Raw genomic sequence first — 22,658 nt, forward strand, 5'->3', positions numbered from 1 at the left:
TATGGGCTTCACGTGCATCTGTGTGAGGATTCACATCTGTTCTGCACAGTTTGCATGATACATGTACATTAAATCTTAAACAAGAGAGTGTGACACTCAGTACATATAAATATTAAAGATAATATTTTCTAAGTTACCACTGAACTCAAAACCTTGTGGTGCGTGTAAATGTTGCATGAAGGATAAAGCACATCTCACTCTCCTGGGGGTCTTAAAGAGTGATTTTACATCATGCATGGATGGTTGGAGTGTTTTGGACCTCTACAGTTCTTCCAATAAAGTGGCAAGATTACATCACACATCCATCTATTATTAAAATGTCTTTGTAAGGAGCTTCTTATTCATTGTCTTTAAGGTAAAGATTTATTTTCTACCCAAAAAGGATTTCTCAACATGAGGGGAAACAAGATGAAACCTATGCAAAAATCCATTTGCATGATTGTATATCCTGTAGCAATGTTTATGTGCAGGCAAACACGCTTTTCACTTTCATGGCTTGGCACAGATGTAGCTTGACAAAGTTGTCTGAATGTAATTAGCTTGTTAAGTTCCCAAGGGGGAATCCAGTCGGTTTGCCCACCAAGAACGAGCCAGTCATCAAAAGTGCAGAGGCATGCTCATACAACCTCAGGGTGCCCTTGTGGCTCATTCATCTGTCCTTGTGTGTGTGCTGGAAAAAACATTTTCTTCTCAGCAGTGACCCGTTTGTTTTTTGTTTTTTTCTCTGTTGCTCACGAGTGTCAGAATGCCGCTGTTCATAGCAAACATGTTTGGACTCAAAATAAAGGCCAGCCATGCAATTATTCTGATATACAGATACATGACTACGATAAAAATCAGGGTATAAGACATGATCAGACAGTCGTGAGGTGCATCATGATGCTTCTCTTTCCACAGCTGTGGACACAGAGATACTAGAGACCTGTGTTTCTGTTTCAAAACAATACCTTACTTACATAAAAATGTTTTTCTACAAAGCCATTTTATCGTTTAATAAGACAACCATCAGGTCTCAAATTGTCTTAACACAAGGGGCAGGACAATAACCTTGGCCACAAAGTAGTCTGAAGTTTTAAATCAAATCAGGAACTAATAACTAAACAAGATTATGCACCTGACCAGACATTAAATGGCAGCTTTCAGTAGTTGTCTTGACAGTTTTTAATACTCTGTGTGTAATCTTTGTACATAGAAAAAAAGTGTTGAAGTTAAATGCCAAGCCCGAATGGTTCACCTTGCAAGGCAGCCGGATTCGCAAGTTCACGTGAAAATTCTCCTTCAAGTTATCCGTTTGTGTCTGCACCTAAAGTGGTGCAGCCGATCAGCATCCTAGGAAGGACTACTGGCAGTTACAGGCGTGGTTTTAGGTGTGACGACAGCGAGAAGCGTCCATGGAAGCAAAAAATGGCAGCTCCTGAAGATTTTAGCGTAAATACTGTGATAGCAGGCTTTTCTCCACGGAAAAGATGTTTTTTGCTGTTCTCCGAAACGCCTTTGGCTAGAGTTTGATCTGACTGGCTGAAGTTAGCTCGTGTTAGACGTAATAAACAGATATTTATGAGATTTATAAGATTTTTTTTTAAAGTACCTGCCCTTTTCTGAGCCGTTTCTAAGGACGGCTGCCTAGATGGTTCTGTGTAACAAACCATCTGGTGTGTCAGGTTACCTTCTGAGGTCATGTGGGGGTGGTTCCCCTGACATCGGTAACAAGCCACAGGCCTTCAGTCTTTATCCAAAGTCACCTGTTGGCTTTCTCTGCGGCTTCAGTGATGGATCATGTGGTGCCCATCTTTGCTGTTCCGACATCTCCAAGCCCAGTCAGAGCTTCAGCCCACTTCAATTAGCTCACAGAAACCCACTGGCCTTGGCTCTTGTAAATGCTCGACCAGCTCCTGTTATCTGGCAAGCTTCCTCTCATGAGCCATGTGTTTTTGCCAGGGCACTGTGAGTTCCCATATGCTCACCTGCTCGGTGGAATCTGAAAAGATGACCATATCTGTTTTTTTGTGTAATGTCATCAGGGAAGTTTAGTTGTTTTCCAAGATCTATCGTTGTTGAGAAATATCTCTATAACCATTGCCATGATTGCCATGAAATATGGTCAGTTATACTCATGCTCCCTTCAGGATAAGATAACTTTGGTTCTCCTCTGACTTTTCCTCTTGATGTTATGTTAGCCATGTTTAGCCATGCATGTTTAGCTAGTATTATGTAAGAATGACGGGGTCAGTTGTTCAGTTCACCACTTTGGTTCAGAGTAGGGTTGGACAATATGTTAAAATTTTCCAGCTGACTGTCATCAGCCCATCGATCGGCGATTGATGATATCTTTGCTCCCTGCCCCCCTCCAGTCTCAGCTGGGATATGTGCACAAGTGGCGAATTCAAAGTGTCAAGAAATTAAATATCATCACACCTGTTTTCCTTTTTAAATAGAGAAATACAACCATACACCTTCTGAATTCAAGTTTCTCTCTTTTACTGAACTAAGACGAGTTTATTAACTCCTCGTAAGGAGACAGAAAAACATGTAAAATTCACCAAAACTGTCTTAATTTGTCTGTCCACTTTTCCAACAACCACCAGCTCTGGTTTGGTCAAATTAAATCCTATCTCTCACTCCTCATCCAGCTCAGCGTACTTATGGTCTGGCGAGTGGGTGTGTTCTGTGCCACTGGATGAGAGCACGGCACAGAGCAGCAGCTGCCACTCTGCAGACTATTACATTAGCAAAATAAAAATGACAAATATCAGCCCAAAAATAGGCCCAAAAAAATGACCCAGCGATGGAGTCAGCCCATCACTGATAGACAATATATCCATCCAATCGCCCTACCCTAGTTTAGAGTGAAATATCTCAACAATTACAGAATTCCATGAAATTTTGAACAGATGTTCATGGTTTCTGGAGGCTGATTTGCACAGTTTTTTGGCGATCCTCTTCCCTCTAGCACCACGATGAGATTTAGGTTTGTTTTCTGGTGAAATATCTGAATAGACTGCATTGAAGTTAGTATAGATATCCATGATGCTAGGACCGTGACTCCCACTGACTTTGGTAACTCACTGACTTACCACAAAAAGATGGTAGTAGAGAAGAAAAACCTAAAACGTCACGGCTGTGCTGCGACAGTTGGAGCAATTCGCGGCCATCTTAGAAGGGGCTCTCTGCTTCAAATACACGCCGAGTCTATTTTTGACGGATGCTGCATCAGTTAGCACAGAGCAGATTGAATGGGCAGGAAGTCAGACACAGAAAAGGCAGAAAAGTGCAGACTCACCACCATAAAGACAGACAGAAAAGAAACTGTTTAACCACGTAGCCTGCTTATCCATGGTTGAAGCACAAAGAGCAAAGAAAGAGGACCTAATCAACTTAATATGAGCAACTAAACATGATCAGGCGGGCAAAATGCGCCGCTGCTGAAACACTTCTGAAACACTACTGGTGGGTGCTGCAGGCGTGCAGAGGAGGGATCAGAGCTGTGGCGCAGACGTGGCGCGCCTAGTGGAATTTCTGGGTTGCAAAAACTAATAACATTGCCAGCAGCCTCCACTGCACTTTGTGTTTAGAGCTGATTTTCAAATGTTACCATGCTAACATATTAAACTAAGATGATGAACATGGTGCTCTAAACACAGCTTCATCCAAGTACAGCCTCACAGAGCTGTTAGCATAGCTGTAGACTCTTTGCCTTGTTAAATTGCAAAAAATATTGATCTGTTTGACATTCTGTGTTTTGTACCAGTATTCCTTGTAACTGCCTAAAGTACCCTTAAATTGTTGTGATGGTTTCTAGAGCTATTAACTCACCTGAAAGAATTTAATGAGTTGAGGTTTCAGGGGAGAGTTTCTCATAATGGTCTGGTGCTTCACCGGTTTGCCTATTGCCAGGTTTAATATGGGGATATTGATACTAATCTTCAGAGACACCAAACCAAAGACAAGTTTGTAATCACACTGTAATCAGTCTCAAACACCTTGAGTAAAAATAATCAGGAAGTGTGTATGCCTTGGTGAGCCGGAGCATTTTAATTTGAGTTTGATTAACTTTATTATCCCTAAAGGAAGGAATTCTTGGAGAACCCCTGCAAGATTTTACAGTATATGTCATCATTATAACAAGCAACAGTCTCACCGATCTACATAGTTTTGGCAACATATAGGACTTAGAGTTTGTAAAGTAACACTGGAGTAACACAACTCTTTCTCTGTGTGTCAGAATTTATCCTACAGATATTCAGCTGCCTTCTTTCTGGAGTGATGACAGGGGGACCTGTTTGGCTTTCAGAGTCACGCCTTGACCTCTTGGGATGAATGCTGAAGGACATGTTTTGAAGCATGAGGTTACATCTCTCTCTGTAAGGCCTTTGCTCTTTCATCCTTGCCTCACTATCCTCCTCAGCCCGTCTCTTATGCTCTCCCGAGCTGCAGCGATAGCCTCCAGTGTTTACTCGTCATACTGCATGACTTATACATGAAGAGTCTACTCTTTATTCATCTTCGGGACTCCCACTGCGTGAGTGCGGCTCTCCGCCGTCTGTATCACTTCAGCGACTGTGTCTGCCCTAACCTTTTCATCTTCTTGCACGCACGCACGTTCACGCTGCGTTCATTCAAACCTGGGAGCCTCTGGGAGCCCCATGGAAGTGAAAAGGACAGATAAAGCAGGCCCTGTTTATCATGTTAACTGCCTCACACTCTGCAGTTTGTATTTGTGCAAATGCATTTGTGTGAACTTGTATGTTAAGGGTAGAGAAATGAACTCTAACTGAGTTCTGACGTGGCCATTCAACCTGGATTTTTATAAGTTTATCTTCTTAAAACTGCTTAAATGTTTGCTTTGTTTGAGAGTTTGGTATTGTTGGTATTATTTGAAGCTTGACTTATTCATGACAATGGAGCCAAACCCTGAAGGTTGGAGCATCATGATGTTGCAGGGAACTGCAGTTACCAGAAGTTGTGCTTTATTTATTTATCCTTCATCTTTTGAGCTGTGCTGGTATTGTATGGATGGCAATGTGGTCCTGTCATTCAGTCTGCCCACCACTTTGGTCCATACCAAGGACAGAAAACAGTGGACATTGCTTCTGTGTCTGAAAAGTGAAGCCAATGCAGAAGTGTCTTGCTCCTGCATTATTTAGAATGGCCATAAGGGGGCAAAAAGATGTCTGATTCCATGTCTACATCTCACTTCATTTATTGCCCCAGTAAACACGTTCCTAATGATTGTATGGTCTCCATCACTAGTTTCAAGTGTTCTTCAATACAGCATGATGTTCATTTTGTAAATTATTGTTGTGGTTACATTGTAAATGACCACTCTCCACCTTGTGTGATTAAATCAGGGTAGAGGCATAGCAATGCTTATCCTCCCATGCTCAATGTGTTCATCCATATATGGTCATTCCTGGCTCCACAAAAAACGAGATGGCAACAGCCAAAATGCCAAACAAGACACTGTATATCACACAAACCAATGGGTGGCGTCACAGTAAAATATTTTGACATCTGCTACAGAGTAGGGATGCACCGATTGACCGTCCAGAGACCGGAACCGGTGTGACCGGTCCTGACCGGTGACCGGCCGGTTAGTGTCACATATCCAGTTCTGTGCCCGTTATTGTCACACACGAGCTCTGCACGATGGTCATGTCATGTGCGCAGCAGACGAACTGACCATGATATCACACCAACCACAGCGCTGATCACAGCTACACACACTCAGACACATGCTTGCATGAAGTTGGTGTCAGCAACAAATTCCAAGAACAGGATAAAGGGAAGACAGACAGTCTGAGCAGCTGCTGATGTCACAGAACAGCAGCAGACTGCTGTTCACAGATGGACAGTTAAAATCTCACCTCCTGATCTGGCTGAAGAATAAACAGCCTGTGTTGATGTGTTTTCTCAAACATTTTCTCATCCAGACTCATTTAACTTCTGCGTCTGTTTGTCTCACGGCAAAGTTTTACTGCAGTAAACTGTTGCACCGTGTCAGCCTCCAGTTTGTTTACATCTGCTTCCACAGGAGATCACGTGAAATCGTGTCCCGCAAAATCCCGCAAGATTATGGAATCTCATTCCCCCTATTCATAATCTTAATATAAAACTATAATAAGGCCTGGCTGTAACCTGGAGGACTTTGGAGAAAATTTAAATAGTATTTAATAAATATGTTACAGTCAGTGTTTTATTATGAACATCCAATTTAATTTTTACAAGAAAAGTTGCAAAAATATTTGTGAGTGCTGTCAATTGCAGTTCTTAGAAAGACTGAAAATCAGGATCAGCCGAAATCAGAATCAGCAGGACAGACCCTTCAAAAAATTGGAAATCGGAATTGGCCAAGAAAATTGAAATCAGTGCATCTCTACCACAGAGGTTGGCACAAAGTTTATTTATTTATTTATTTAAGGTTTATTTGCAAAGGGACAAGTATGGAGCATAAATCAATGCCACACACCATAGCATTTATAGCCTAAGCTAATTTGCAATGCCCGTCCCTCGCTGGGCCTTAACATACAAAAGACTCAGCAACAAAACACAAGTAACAGTGCAGTACAGACAATGAGAAATACAGGACACTACAAGATAAAAATTACAACATACTAACATACAATTACACCATAGAGTAAGAAACACCAAATTATTCATGACTACATGACTGATTCCTCTTCAAAAACTGTTTCAATTTGAATTTAAAGTGATCTAAATCAGGATCCAGTTTGAGTTCTACTGGTAAAGAATTCCACATTATAATTCCATGGACAGAAAAAGCTGTTTGTCCAAATGAAGATTTACACAGGGGAACCTTATAATTCCCATAGGATGCTCCATGTGTTACTAAGCCTGAAGCTAAGTGGAACCACAAGGTCACTGAGCACCTGATGAGCCTGATTATGTAGGCATTTATGGATGAGTTTGAGATTAGCGAGATTAATGAAATTATCAAAATTTAACATATTTAGTTTCTGAAGAAGAATTTTGTTCAGATATTTTTATAGTTCACAGACAGATAAGGTGACCAGATGATAATAGTTGAAATTCGGGACGGGGTGAACATGTCATGACAGAAGGATTAAAGTGTATAAATAAAATGTATTTTGAAAAAAACAGTTTTAATAACTAAAAGTAATAGCCTACATAATCGATTCAATCAGAATAGTTGTACAGATTCTGCTGTTCATATTATCTATTCATCTAGTCACCCTACAGACAATGTACCATCATCACTTTGGTGATCTCCGGATCAGAAAACAACATGAGAGGAGATAGCAAAATGACCAAAATACATCCATCTTGTTAATCTACCCCTAAGAGAATCTAAGAGAAAAGAGAAATGTCTCTACAACTGTGGATTACCATGAAATTAGGTTCAGACATTCATTTTCCCTCCAGTTCAATTGTAATAACTTTGCCCAACTTTTTCTTCCTGGGCCATCACCAGGTCAAAATTTCAATTACTGCACTTTGGTTTATTGCTAAATACTTAGCCTGAGCTGCACATTGTGTTTTAGTGCTAATTTGCAAAAGCTGGCATGCTAAACTATGATGGTAAACATAGTAAACATAATGTGTAGACTTAGTCGACTTAAACCTGTTTACCCCATTTAAGTGCATAGGGTGTCAACCTGAGCTTGTCCTCTCACTCTTTTCTGTCCCTGGGCTTTTGCTTCCTGCCAGCTTACTTTGATTTTCTCCTAACCTTGTTTCCTCTTTCCCTCTGGATTGTAAGTCCAGGGCTTGTCTTGTGGTGTTTTTTGTGTCCTTCCTAATGGTGTTATCTATATCCATTCCCACTTTGTTCTTTTGACTCTGGTAGCTATGTCTGTCTGGTTGATAATCCTCTATAGCTCTTCATTTGTGATTTTGATGAGCCACCACAGCTTTAAGATGTAGTGTAGCCACTGACAAACACCTGTAACTTGCTTATGAGTGTCTTGGTGGTTCTCCATGTCTCAGAACCACGGAGCAGGACAGTCTTCACGTTGCTACGCAGCTTGGTGTTGTTGGAGAGCTGGTTTGACGGTTAGGTTGACCGTAGTATCTTGAATGCCTGCTGTGCTGTTGCACTGCGTAGAGCTGTGTCTTTGGCTGTGTTCCAGTTGCCTTGTAGCTCCCTGTGAAGTGGACTTCACAGGGTATTCAGCCATGTTAAGTAAGATTCCAAGCCGTAGGGAGCAAGATAGGCTCAGTTCAAAGGGAACTGTGAAGGGAAGAACAACAGGTCTTCACTTTGCAGGAACTTCACAAGCAAGATTAACCATAACTCAGTGCACCAAAACCAAACAATAAATCTCAGTTTTATATCCTATAAAAAATTTATATTTTTGGTTTATTGTTAATTGAAATGCATTAATTTAACTAAACAAAATCAAATTTAATAATATATAATAAAAAAAACTTCTTTAATTAAAACATTTTAATATTTAGCTTTTATATTTTTATTTGGTTTATCTGTATATAATCAACATTATATAATAATTTGTAAATAATCTGCATATTAATCTCTTTTGGAATGCACGATTCATCTTGTGAATGAATCAAATCACATTTATTCACTACTTACACTGTTTGACTCAGTATCTTGTTGCAGTTGTGTCGATGTCACTTCCTTAGTAGATGAAATGTTCCACATGCTCCATGGCCTCCCCCAAAGTTTAATAGAATTTAGTATTTTCAGGTTTATTCTCAGGATCTTTGTTTTTCTAGCATCACAGTGTTAGCATTGCCATTATGAGCATGTTAGCATGCTGAAGTTAGCATTTATCTCAGAGCCAGGGCTGGGTATCTTTTAAAAAATTATGATGCTAGTGCCAATATCAGTACCTTTAAAGTGAAACCAGCTGAGTACTTTACATTCAGATTGCGATTGGCTGAGAGAAAAAAAAACATATAATTAATTTTTTTTTTCTAGATCTGAGGGGTTTTGATACAACTTTTTAGTGGGTTATTTCAGCTGATATCTTAAAGGTATTAATAAAGTATTTACAAAGCACCATTGTCCTACAGCCTAACAGAGACTGCAGTTGTTGTGTTACTTTATATATTTCATTCCATTCCTCAGAACATAGATGATATTTTTCATATCAGTCCATATTAATCTATTTATGTTATTCTCATGGGCAGAATGGGCTGTCTAAACTATATCAAATAATAATAAATATCCATTGGACTATAAACAGAGAGGACTTTCACTTCCCTACCAGCTTTTCATTATAAGGACTTTGGAATATTGATGAAAAGCTCATTTATAATATCTTTCTACCACGAGTACCATAAAACCAGACTAGTCTTTTATCAATAATTCATTATAGTGAGTTCTGTCTAATCTAATGCTGTCTCTTTGTCAGCTCGATCAACACCATGGCTTTAATTTGTCCTTCTTGAGGGTAAATGTAGAAAAAAAAAAACAATCATCAGCACTGCATTTGTCATGTGATTTTTGTTCACACTCACCCATGTTGTCAGTAACACATGAGAAGGAATCTGTTAAATAGTCCCGCTGTGAGTAGGCGTATCTTTGGGGATCTTGCTGGTGTAATGGATTGAAATTGTTTCAACAACTCGAAATATTGTTACAGTTCCAAACCTAAAAAAAAAACATTTAAATATTCTCCTTCAAACTTCTAAAATTGCATAAAGTACACTGGTAATATCTTCAATAAGATGTAAGGACTGGCGTATATAGATATTAATCTCTGATTTATGGTAGGTAGTAGCAGCTGTGAAAGCTTGTCTCATTGATCTCTCTCCAAATGTTTTGCCTCACAAAAGCTCCGAAATTTAATCAGTTCAAACCAAGTCACTGTGAATGATTTTCTTCTTTTTTCTCTTAACTGAAAAACACCCACTGTGTTGACTACAGTAATACCAAAAGTAAATACAGTGAAAGGTAACATGAGATGAATGTAAAATGTGACAAACAAACATTTCCTTTAGAACAGAAACTGTACTATAAAGTTTAATGTGTTAGTGAGGAATGTTGAGTCTAAAATCAGAGTTTTCAATTTCACAAAGATAGCTGTCTTTTATCCTGGCTAGATCACCATGGTAACGTACACTAAACTCATAAACTAACGATACTATTTATGAGCCATATAGATTTTCAGCTAAGAGAAGGTGTTAAATATGTAAATATTGACCTGTAAATTAATGTCACCGAATGAAACTGTATAACAGCAGCAGAAACTGTATGTGTCAAGTTGCCACGGAAACCTCAGTTTGGTGATGCAGAAAGTAATTTTTTCCTGTTTGCTTCAGGTCATAATGATACTGTATTTTACAGCCAATTTTACAGCTCATCCACACACTAAAAGAACGCTGAAGCAGCTACAGACGCTCTGAATGATGTTTTTTTTTTTTTTTTTTTTTTTTAGGATTATTTTTAGGGCTTTTTGCCTTTAATCATAGTGACAGCTGAAAACATGACAGGAAAGGGGGCAGAGAAAGAGAGAGGGGATGACACGCAGCAAATGAGCTGCAGGCAGGAGTCGGACCAGCTACTCCTGCAGAGGACCAACAGTCTCAGCACATGGGGCGCACGTCCCACCAACTGAGCTACAGGGACCCCTGAATGATGTTTTAATGCTTGATTCTGACCTGCTGCCAGGTGAGGAAACTGATTGACCTATTTTGTTTATCACTGATAATATTTATTGAGTAAAAGTCACTTCATTTTGATTTGACAGAAAATCAGGGGTGGAAGTATCTAATTACAAATACTGAAGTTACTGTAATTAAGTAGTTTTTGTAAGTACTTTCCTGAGCAGATGTTCAAGTCTGTACTTTTCTTGTACTCAGATATTCATTACACCACAGGAGCAGTGTTATGGGTGGGCCTAACGGGCCTGGACCCACCCACTTCTACAACTGGCCCACCTTAAATGACTGGGAGAACATATATTTACTTAACTTTTATTTTTAATGATTAAAATAAGCATTTATTTGGCTGTTATCACATGTGATAATAGCCCCAGATACTCATGAATTCTCCTGTTTGACTTGATTTTCTTCAGATTACGATCACAGCACAGATAGTTAAGTTTATAAATGAACAGCGCAAAGCACCGCGCTCTCTCTCCTGTTAAAAGTCATAGCTCACCTATTATTCTGATCGCTCTGTCTCTCCCTCTCCCTGCAATCAGTTTAAAGAGTAATCCAGCCAGCTCAAACGAAAATGCGTTAAAGGAATAAAATGTCAGTTTTCTTAATGAATTGATGTGTTGATTTACTTGATCCATAGTGAAAATATAGATAAGGAGATATCCTGTGCCATTTGAAAGAAATACAAACTGCCATGTTGAAATAATAAACTATCTCAGCACTGAAACTGTTTTTAAACATATTTTAAGAAGGAAGTAACGATTATTTTCATAACCAATGAATCTTTTGATAATTTTCCCATTTAATCAATCAGTTGTTTGGTCCAGAAAATGGTGAAAAATGTTAATCAGTGTTTCCAAAAGCCACAGATGACGTCCTCAGCTGCCTTGTTTTTTCCACAACTTGAATGCACTCAGTTAACTGTCAGAGAGAAGCGAAGAAACCAGAAAATATTTACATTTAAGAAACTGAAATCAGAGAATTTAATAGTCGACTAATAATTGATAACATGAAAATGTTACAAGATAAATAGCCAAGGGTAATGTTATAACATAAAATGTTTCACAATTTAAGTTTTCACATTATAATAAGACAAGTAGTATATTGTTAAGAGAGTTTCTTGTCATAATGTGATAAGTTTACATGTACTGTTATATATAGTTATAGTTTTGTAAGTTATTGTCACTGTGAAAATATCTTGTTATAAGATGAAAAACACCTGATTCATGGGTAAAAGACCTGTGTTTCCTTCACAGATGTTCTTCACTCTTTACACTGACATTTGTTATGCTTTTATTTGGATGCACCTGCTCTTCAGAGAAGTTCATGGGAAGGACTGGCATGTGTACACTGCATACTACTTGAAAGTACAAAGACGTGTTAATATGCAACAAGGCAGTGGGTTTTCTGCTATGATTTCTTTGATCTCTATATCCATATTTACTATGATTAAAAATAGTGTCAATGCTGGACATAGCCTCTGGATTCGGTGTCTGCTTTGTGCAGATAAACCATTTCAAGTGGTTATAAGTGTGAGAAAATGAGGAGAATATAGAACCTCTGTGTATTTTTGGACCATATCTGTTCCATCTGACATGTTTGTTTACCAGAAATATGCTGTGATTAATTGCAATCCCTCTCGCAGAGAGCTTAATGAGACTTCTGATGGAAAAATTAGTAATGCTCTGCAGGAAGCATCATTCTTTAACTCCTGAATGTTATATAATTTAATAATTACTATGATAAGCTGTTTGGATGAATAGCATGTTGCTGCCACGACTCATATTTATTACAGAGTCGGATCGCCACACTTGTGCATGCAGGCTGAAGCTGGGGTTCAGACTGAGAACTGAATGCATTAAGTGTCCAATGTCAAAGGCCTTTTCGTGTAGCTGTTAAAGGGATAGTTCACCAAAATTAAAATTCTTTCATTCATTATCTGCTCACTGTCATGTCAATTGAAGGTCGGGTTTAGTTTTTCAGTCCACAAAACACTGCTGGAGTTTCACTGGAAAACAGCAGAATCTCCCAATCAATGGAAGTGAATGGTGACCACTTTTCAGAAACAAACAACTGAAAAAATATGAAACGTTTCCATACTGCATGTCTGGTGCAATGTGAGTCTCCTAAAGCCCAGACATGCCATTCATTAACGGGTGCTTTTCTAAAATGTAACTGGCCACACGCTGTGTTCCTAACAGAAGGAAACCAATCACAGTACCCACTCTCAACTGGGACTGATGTAAAAGCAGAAATACGTTATCCAGACGCTCTGTAACAAGAACAAGCAAGCTCTCCCTCTTTCATTAAAAAAAAACTCAGTAATGGTGACAGCAGGAGGAAGACTAAATTAAATCTCAACCTATTATTATAATTAGAAAAAGAGAAATAATTCCAGGTAGACTTTTAATGTTGGATTGTTTTTATCGGGGTGAAAAATACCACATAATTCATGTACTGCTCCTGAAGACAGAAAAAAATCTCAGTTATTTGAGAGACTTAAAGAACTCCTTACAGTTGGCTTCAATCTAATTTAATGCAGTGATTTTAATACAGTTACATCAGAAAATGTTTTTGACTGAATTTCTATGTTGAAGTTTTTATAGGTGTTTCTATAGACTTTGTGTAACAGAGTGGTTCTACAAGCAGGTCAGTGCATCATCAGGTGGTTTCAGAGAGTTACAAGCTTCTGTAAATGCATTGTGAATACAATACAGCAATATACTGATATTAGTAGATAGAGTAGATAATGATCGAATTTTCATATTTGGGTGAACTATCCCTTTAACCTCTTTGGAAAGTATTTTTCTCTCATAGAAAAATAAATAAAAACAAACCTCAGTTTGAGTGATAAGAGGTGAAGAATGTTGTTACTGAGCTAATGAGGAAGTTCAGATCCTGACATACATCATCAGTGCCCGCTAATTAGACAGCACACCAGTAGCTAGACTGTGATCACAGTCTGTAAAATGCAACAGGACTCGACCTTCTCCTCCCCCAACATGCTATTAACCCGCTGTAATGGGCTCGTGGTCAAATAAAGGCTGCAGAGGTGCTCTATTTCAGAGCAACACTTAATACGTACAGTCTCAGTTTTGAATTTCAAAACTCTTCAAAGCACAATTCAGCAGAAGAAGCTGCAATGGCTGAGTTTTATTTCGCACAGCTCTGAAACTAAAGAGCTACTGTCCAACCAGATAAGTGCAAGGACGGATATTGGTCCCAGCATCTCATTTCCTGAACATCCGCAGTTATTTTTTGATAAACTCGCAGCGCTCGCAGTGTTTTTGTGCTGAGCCAGAGAGTCCCTTCACTGCTCAGTCTGATGAAAGCCTTATAATATTGTGCCCATAAAAAAACACATACTGAATTTCCCCCGACGTCTTTGGAGAATCTGGGCTCAAAATGTATTCCATTTTCATGTCACTTTCATCACTATTTGTCATTATTGCCTGATGTGAATTGCTCTCGCACACCTGTGTGTGTGGAGCTCATGTGTGATATGAGCCCGGCTATTTTTATCTGCAGCTTTCCTGTCATGAATACCAGATGATATACCTGATGGGGCCATGGCCTGTGCGTGCGGGGGGGTTATTGAGGTCTTCTAAATCAGAAGTCTGATTCACGCCTTGGGTCAGAAACACAGCAATGATATACAGCAGGTTCAGTGAATGATTACAGGAACGTTGCAGGCCACAGAAAGGCTTATTTCCGAGCATGCATCCAGAACACAATGCAAACTGATTGATATCCTCGACTTTGCAAGCAAATGATCAGGCATTTTTGTAACCTCTTGTCCACACTCTTTCTCTTTTCTTCACCTTTTGGTCTTAGAAGACATGCCTTAAAGGAACAATATGCAGCCATTGCATATGCAAAAATCAGTACAGCAGCCCAAATAGCAAGTTGGAACCATAGACTGTATACTAATTAGGTTATAATCCTGTTTAATATACGGCCTATAGCTGAAGCAAGTTGTGTCCTGCCACCACTTCTCTCCAGACAAAGCAGAGACAGGAAGGCTGCAGGAGCACAGGATTTGTTTTACGTCATAAATTGACTAAAGCAAGTGACAGCAAGTCCTCCACTCTAAGTTGATCAGCTGTTTCTAACTGTCAGTTGTCTGTCAATGTAAAGTTAAGCCTGTTATCCTGAAAACAAAAGCCCACTGCTCTGAAAATACACACTCTGGATGATGAGTTAAGTGGCTGCCTGTCTCACTGCCTGCCAAACTCCATTAACATTTTGCTCAATTTAACAGGTGTAAACATTTACGCCTTCTACAAGATTATTTATGATTTCTTACAACACATAAACAGGCACTTACTCATTCAGCAAACATTCAGCATTAATTTGGACTGGATTAATGTGAAACGGACATAAAAAAAGACAGTTATTTTGGTCTTGATTGGAAATTTTAAAGGGAGACACTGCAGCTTGAGGGTTCATGTAAAGTTAAGTGAATATTTCAACTTAACATGCTTCACATCATGGTCATTTTGTGTTTTGTTACAGTAAATATATTACAGATTTCAACACTTTATTTTACTTCAACACTGAAAAGAAACAGAATGCTCCTCTGTTTGCTTTTATAGATTGGTCGCATGTATGAGAGCAGGGGTGTCATAATGGGGGAAATAGTTGGACTAAGTACCCAGGGCTCCAACATTTGCGGGGGCCCTAAACAGCCTGGGTTTATGGTGGAGCACAGGCCTGAAGAATTAAACAAAATACTATCCAAATGTCAGTGTAACAGCATACCATTATAAATGAAGCACAGACACCCTGGCCTACAAATGATAGTACAGACCACAGCAAAAATCACATCATCATCATTTTGTGGCTCTGCACTGGCCACAGCCATGACTGGAGACATTACGTTTTTGGGTTGGGTTGTCCATCCGTCTGTCCCATTCTCATGAGACATCTCAAGACAGCTTGAGGGAAATTCTTCAGATTGAGCGCAAATGGCCACTTGGATTCAAGGATGAGCTGATTAGATTTTCATGGACAAAATTCAAAGCCCAAGGTCACTGTGACCTCACATAACACATTTTTGGCTCTAGAATTCATACGCTAATAATGACAAAATTACATACAAAGGTCTAATATGATAAAATGATGATATGATGACATTTTACATCCAAAAGGTCAAAAGTCAAGTTTACTATGGCACCATAATGATCTGCACAAACACGTGAAGCTCTCACTTTCATTTCCTGAATCAACTACTTTTAACACTATTCATTCTCAGCAAATCAAAACTTTATTTCTTTATTTCCCAGATCCACTTTGTTTTGAACCAATCAAGTTGCAAGGGAGAACCGTTGCGTAACTGATCACCAGTAGGAAAAAAAATGACACCAATGTTAATTTTGTTCACATGCAAAACCTATGTGACAGTCAACAAAAAATTAATTGCAGGATGTCAGACTTGCAGGTCAAAAATTGCGGACGGAGATGCAACAATTTCCCACTTTGTTGAACAAACATTGGTAAGTTGATTACCTTGCAAGGCAGCTGACTTTGCAAGAATCCATCCCCCATCCATCCATTTGAGAATCCATCCCTTCATTCTTCAAGTTATCTGTTTGTGTCCTCACCAAAAGTGGTGCAGCCAATCGGCGTCTTAGGAAGGACTGCTAGCAGCTACAGGCGTGGTTTTGGGTGTGACTCATCTCATTTCATCTCATCTCAACTCATCTCAAACAAACAATGGCTGCTCCTGAAGAGGTTAGCATAGATACTGTGATAGCGTCAGTTATACCAGAATTAAAGAGTATTTCCTCATTGAAAGAAGTACAAAGACCAACACAAGGAAAAGATGTTTTTGCTCTTCTTCTGGCCAGGTTTGGCAAGAGTTTGACTTGATTGGTGTGATTTAGCCTGTGTTGGACGTGACAGTTCATCCAATCACCTACCAAGTACTTTTTGAAAGTGTCTGCCGTTTTCCAAACAGTTTTTAAGGACAACTTCCCAGATGGTTCTGTGTAACAAACCACTTGGTGTGTCAGATTAGTAAGTCGAGGCTTTGTTGCAAAAATGGCATTACATTTGTTGAAGAGCATACTATGATTTGTTTAGACTTGGGATCCAACTAGCAAAATCTGATCCTGCATTGTCTTCTCTAGATGTTAAAACAGCAAGTTTTTCTGAGATTAAACAAAAGTTATTGTTACGTTCCCAGAACAAGAACGGCTTTTTATCAGCCCTCTGTCCTCCTCTGTAAAAATAGTCTCTAATTGAAGTGTTACTACCTGGAAATTATTATCCATTAAATTATTAATGGAGTGAGAACTTCCATTTTCTCAAAAAATACAGTTAATACTTCTGTATATAAGTCTGGACAGACAACTTGACTGGCTGGTGGAGGGATGCAACTGTGAGACAGAAATTCTAGTTAAATGTTTTCCAGTGACAATAAAATGAAGAAAATCACTATTGCAACTAAAATTGCAATTACAATATCTGTCAAAATAATCACATATGATTGTCTTTGTATATCATTTAGCCCTAATTAAGAAGAAGTTAGTTTGTTTTTATCTGCAAACTTAGAAATTTCATGTTGTGAACGTTCTAAGCAAACTGTTTTTGTCCACCCTATGGTGAGAGTGGACAAAAATAGTTTGTTCATGACTGCACTGATGTTGTTGAAGACTTTTGATTATGTCATGTAAAATAGAGGTAAAAATCAAGCTGCTGAAAGAGAGGAGAAGAGGTCAGAGGGAAAGCAGCTGTTGATAAAAACTCTTTCCAGAAGAATTAAGTGAGCTCATGTTTTATTTTCTCTGGCAGATACATCTGTCCCCACTCCTGTTCAAACAAATGTCTACCCATCCTGCATCTGGCCGGGCGAATCACAAAGGTTTATTTATTATGGGACTTGTTTCACACAATTACTGACAGAGGAGCTTCACCAATCCAAATTTAACAAGTCATCTGTTGGAACAATATGATTTGAAAAGTCACTGCCTCTGGCCCACAAAACTCAGATAAAACTCTCGCAACTAAAATGTATTCAGAACATGTTTTATTGTACTGTTTAGCTGTACTTTAAGAAAGTTTATCACTGGGCCTCCATTTTTTGACTAAGCACTGCTCCAAATTGCATGTGTTGCTCAGCACTACATTACACATTCTGCTGCTCTGACTGGTTGTAGATCTATCTGATTGCTTCCAGAGGCATTTTGGTCTACACCCCTTAGAAATCAAAAATGAACTGAGGCAGCGGTTCCCAAACTTTCCTAACTGGGGAGGGTGATGATGAGGGGAGAAATAAGTGTTTGCTGATGCTATCATTCTTTATTTCATTAAAATTTCTTATCAATTGCTTCTCCAACTGAGGGATCCAAGATGAACTGAGACTTTTCACAGATGTGAATTAATCTAGCAATGCCAAGAAACAACTTGCCAGTAGTGTGTCATAATAGTTAAATAGTGGTATTTAATGTAGCTTGCTAGCTAAGTTAGTTTGCTGACAAATGAGGTGTTATTGACTTGAGAAGCAGCCACAGAGGGTGAATCTTCTCTCATTTTGACATTGTGTGCACCTCATAATGGCCTGTTTAGGTTTTCTTCTTTAATGGGACAGTTAACCTACACATCAAAAATACATATTTCCCCCTGGTCTCCCAGATCTGTGTCTGTCTGTCTGTGACACAGGCCTAAGTGTTGATCGGCTGTTGCTCATGACTTCTAACCAATCAGATAGTGTTGTGGGCGGGACACTGAGCCAGACAACAGAGTGTTGTATAGTATAATACAGTAGAGTATAGCATTCTAAGATACTGTTCATTATTACAGCATGATTTTCATTATATATTTTTTCATTTATTATTACTGTTGTTGTTGTTGTCATTATTATTATATTTGATGACCACTGACAATCCAAAAATTATCTGATCTGTGACTCAAAACCATGATATGATCCGAACCATGAGTGTTGTTATCTGTTGCACCACCACCCATTATGTTGGAGAGAAGGCAGACATCTCTGCGGATGATATCTTAAAAACTATGCAACTCACACTAAAAAAATCAAGATTGGTAAATAGCTCTACAAGCCAGAGGAAAAGTATGTAATTTTGATTTTGGGGTGAATTGTCCCTTTAAAAGACAAAATATGTGAAATAGAAAGATTGAGAGGAACAAAAAGTACCATGAGGAGAAGGAAAAATGCAACGTGAAGGAGTGGGGAACACAAAAGTCTATTTTTTTCCCGTCTATTTTTATGGCTTGGGCTGGGTTTTATAGCTGTCGCTAAATCAGCCTATGATCTTGGGCTACAGCAGCTTTTTACTCCGATAGACATTTCAATTAATCAGTCAGGCTCCAATGCACAGGCAGAGGGACGGGCGTAGAGGAAGGTGCTCGCTATTTTAACACTTTCTCCGTCACCGATTCAGAATGCAAGAGGCAAACCGGGTGGACAAACCCGGTGTAGGTCTGCTGTGGTGTTGCAGTGATCACATCAAAGTTGATGCATGATTCATTAGTGCCAATATGGAGGCTGAAGAATTCAATTTCAAATTACATTGGAGACATTCTCGTTACTGTAGGCCCTATCTTAAGAAAGGGCCTCAGTCCTTTCATCTATTCATCCAGCGTTTTCTTCAACCTTGGGCTGAATCCGCCTGTGCAAACGCAGTGCATTACTTGTCATTCAAGGGTATAATGACTCACCATCCACTGTTCCTCCTGGCACCATCAAAGGTCATCCCTTCAACGGCGTCACACTCACTCATCAGAATACAAAGACTGCAGGAAAACTTATCTCATCTGCTCTCCCAGGTGCCTTTAAAGAGATATTTCACTGCGGTAGAACATTTTATCATTTACTGCACGTGTCGGCAGTGTGTGGCTATTCAGGAGGACTCCACCACAAAAGCCAGACAATTTAGGGTCCCTGTCTTGCTGAAAGACATTATCTAACAGAGGTCTGATGACTTGCAATCAGACTCAATTTGAGTAACACATGTGATGACTTTAGACTTGGCAAAATCAAAAAGACCCTCAACATCACGTTGATACATTTTTTCCCCACATGTAATTTGTTTGAACCGGTCTGACAACATCCTACTAACATTACTGATAGATAATTTTGTTCAGGTAAAAACGATCAACAGAATAACACGGACGTCAGTTGTGCAGGCCAAAAATTACAGATGGAGACACAACAATTTCCACCTTGTCTGGACAGTTGAAGTTCCACAAAGAACTGAAAAGAAAGAATTCAAAACTCTGTGGTTAAAATCACATTACATTTGATAAAGAGAGTGTTATGGCTTATTTGGGGCTCGAAATGCTCAAATGTTTTGGACTTGGGACCCAGCCAGTAAAATGTGGTTCCCCAAATGTTCTGGGAATGTTTGTTTTTGGTTCTAGGAACATTGATTCCTGGATAATGTTCTTTAGATGTGAAAATGGTAAGTTTTTCTGATGTAAAACCAAAGTTTTTGTTTCATTTCCAGATCATTCTGGTAACGGTTAGTTGAATGTTCCAGGAAGGTTACTTGAACATCTCCCCTTAACATTCCCTAGATGTTAAAATGTAATTTTTTTCTTACTTGAAAATGTTTATACCTTTTCAGAATGTATATGGAATGTTGGTTGAATATTCCAGGAAAGTTACTTGAACATTTTCCCTGAATGTTCTCTTGTTTTTCCTACTTGAAAACAACGTTATTGATTAGTTTCCAGGACATTCTTGGAAGATTTGTTGAACATTCCCCATAATGTACCTAATGTGTGCAACAGCAGGTTTATCCACTGTAAAGTTAATGTAAAGGTTACAGTCCTGGAAGCGTCCATTTGTGCAACATTCTTAGAACTTTGTGGGAAGGTTCCCTAAAAGGCTATCAACAGGGAACTCATGGGAACATTGTTAAAATAACCCTAAAAAACATTTCTCTATGTGGTTAGTAGAACGTTTTGGGAATGTTACATTGCAGGAACACATTTGTACAATGTTCTTAGACCATTTTGGGAGGGTTACCAAATAGATACTGTATGGAACATTCTGGGATTGTTGTGGGAATGTTTGTGTTAGCTAGAGTCTTGACTTGGGACTTGTCAGTTCTGATCTGAGACTTTACTTAGAACTTGATTGCAAAGACAGTCACTTGGTCACATCCCTGCCCTGCTAGTCTCTATCCAGGAAGGACATAAACAAGGCAAACATTAAAAGATCATGTATACCAATAATAATTTTGTTCGTCACACCACAGAAATGTGTTATTAACCACGCAGCCAAATTTGAATGATTGAAAAAGTTGCTAAATATATAAATAGGTCCAAAATAATGAAAAAAAGTCTCTGCTCTGAAACGCTGGGGGAGTGTCCACGTCACTGTCTCAGTGTCGAACACCACTATGACCTAAAAATGACCTGAAAAACGGACGCTCTGTCCAGCAGCTTTACTGGACACGTCCAAACATGTTTGAGCCACCAGAGCCAGAGGACAGTGACAAGGTGATTTTTTTTTCTTCTCTGTCAGGTTGTTGGAATTGAAGTGAGCTGAAGTGAACTGCTGGGCTGATTTGGACCAAGAGAGTTGCTGAAGGTATGTTTGGAACTGGCTGTTGGTCGGACCATGGCTCCGGCAGGTCACCGGGCCATGTTTCAGGTCTACCCAAAAAACAGAAATTGTGATAAACACCTTACTGGTCTAACTCCACAGTTCAGTACTACATAGTTCTCAGTCTTTTCATATATTTTCAGCAACTATTTTCTTACATGGATGTGTTTGTCTCTGTCCTTTACATGGACTTTAATAAATAAAAAAAGATAAATAGCAACATCAGTTCAGTGAGCATGTATGTGTGTAATGGGTTATTTTTTTCAGGATGTAATTTTTCCTGTTTGCAGTTATTGATGTTGTGATGTTGAGGGGAAACAAAGCCAGATTGCTGGTGGTAATAGCAGATCCTGGGGGCAGGCAATTTGGAGGTTGACTGCTCTTGAACCGTGATGGAAGCGCGGATGTTGAAAAGTTTTTATTAAGGAGAAAAATCGCTGGACTAAACCCACACCCGCCCACTTCTGCAGCACTCATGAAAGGGAGCTTCTTTTTTATTCAAGATCTAACCTAACTTGTTTTTACATTCATTTCCTTCAACTCTGATTCAGCCTGCACGCCTACATCAACACTTATCATTTCTGCCATGTAGCGATGGCAGTGAATGCAACACTGTGCTGCCGAAGCTGCCGTTCCACCTGCCAGCTTCAAAGACGAGTCTGTGCTCTCAGAGGACCAGTTTGGGAGATGGAGCTGCACAGACTGTGTGCATATATGTTCGGGTGGTTTCAATTCCAAATCACACAATGGGCTCATCTCTCCCAGTCTCAGCCCGCCTTCTGCGCTGTCCTACAAGAGAGCCAAACACTTTAAGAACTGTATTCTCTTTGTTCTTCGGTGCAGGCCTGAGATGAGGAATGTAATGATTTCATCTTATTAAGAAACAGTGAATCCAGCTCGTGCTTCGCAGCCGCCCACAGAACACCTTCTTTGGCTCACGTTTATTTGCACTCCTCCAATTCCACCTTTTGTAATGTCTTGTTTCATTCCTGCATCAATCACTCAGCTCCCCCTTTCCTTGGGCATCGCCTACGGATTGATTACCTTTCAGGAGTTCAATGTAATGACAGGAGGCCAAGCTAATTTCTGAAGTGATAAATGGTGAGCTAAGTGACCACAATCCACTGGGAGGCAAATGGTCCTGGAGCTGCCGTCTGAAGTGGCCCCAGCCTTTTCTGTAATGACGCTCTGACAATGTTAAAGAAAAGGAAAGACAAAGACTGTTGCTAAGCATCCATGCAAGAAACAGAGGTGAATTCAGAATGAAAGAAATTACTGCTGCTTTCCTTTTAAAGATTCTTTCAAGTAAGTGTTATTTTTACTTTTTTAAAGAGTCATTAAAGCAACGTTATGTAAGATTTGGCATTTTTTGCAATTTGGCACCTCCAGTCTCAGAGATATAGTTAGGTATAGGTAACCTGTGTCTACACTGCATTATGAGCGCCTTCATATAACATTATAATGCATTTGTAAG

At 39.2% G+C, this 22,658-nt stretch overlaps 1 long non-coding RNA gene across 1 annotated transcript in view; it reads left to right on the forward strand.

The window, feature by feature from the left end:
• The window catches only part of LOC146318608 (uncharacterized), a 95,059-nt gene extending 73,854 nt beyond the window's left edge, over positions 1-21,205 (forward strand). The window contains exon 4 of the long non-coding RNA XR_014771527.1: positions 21,104-21,205. This is a non-coding gene — a long non-coding RNA (uncharacterized LOC146318608). The remainder of the gene's footprint in view (positions 1-21,103) is intronic.
• Positions 21,206-22,658: the final 1,453 nt, after the last annotated feature.

This window comes from Lutjanus erythropterus, chromosome 11 (assembly GCF_056507025.1).
Source record: "Lutjanus erythropterus isolate fLutEry1 chromosome 11, fLutEry1.hap2, whole genome shotgun sequence".
In the NCBI taxonomy this organism is placed as follows: Eukaryota; Metazoa; Chordata; class Actinopteri; order Lutjaniformes; family Lutjanidae; genus Lutjanus; species Lutjanus erythropterus.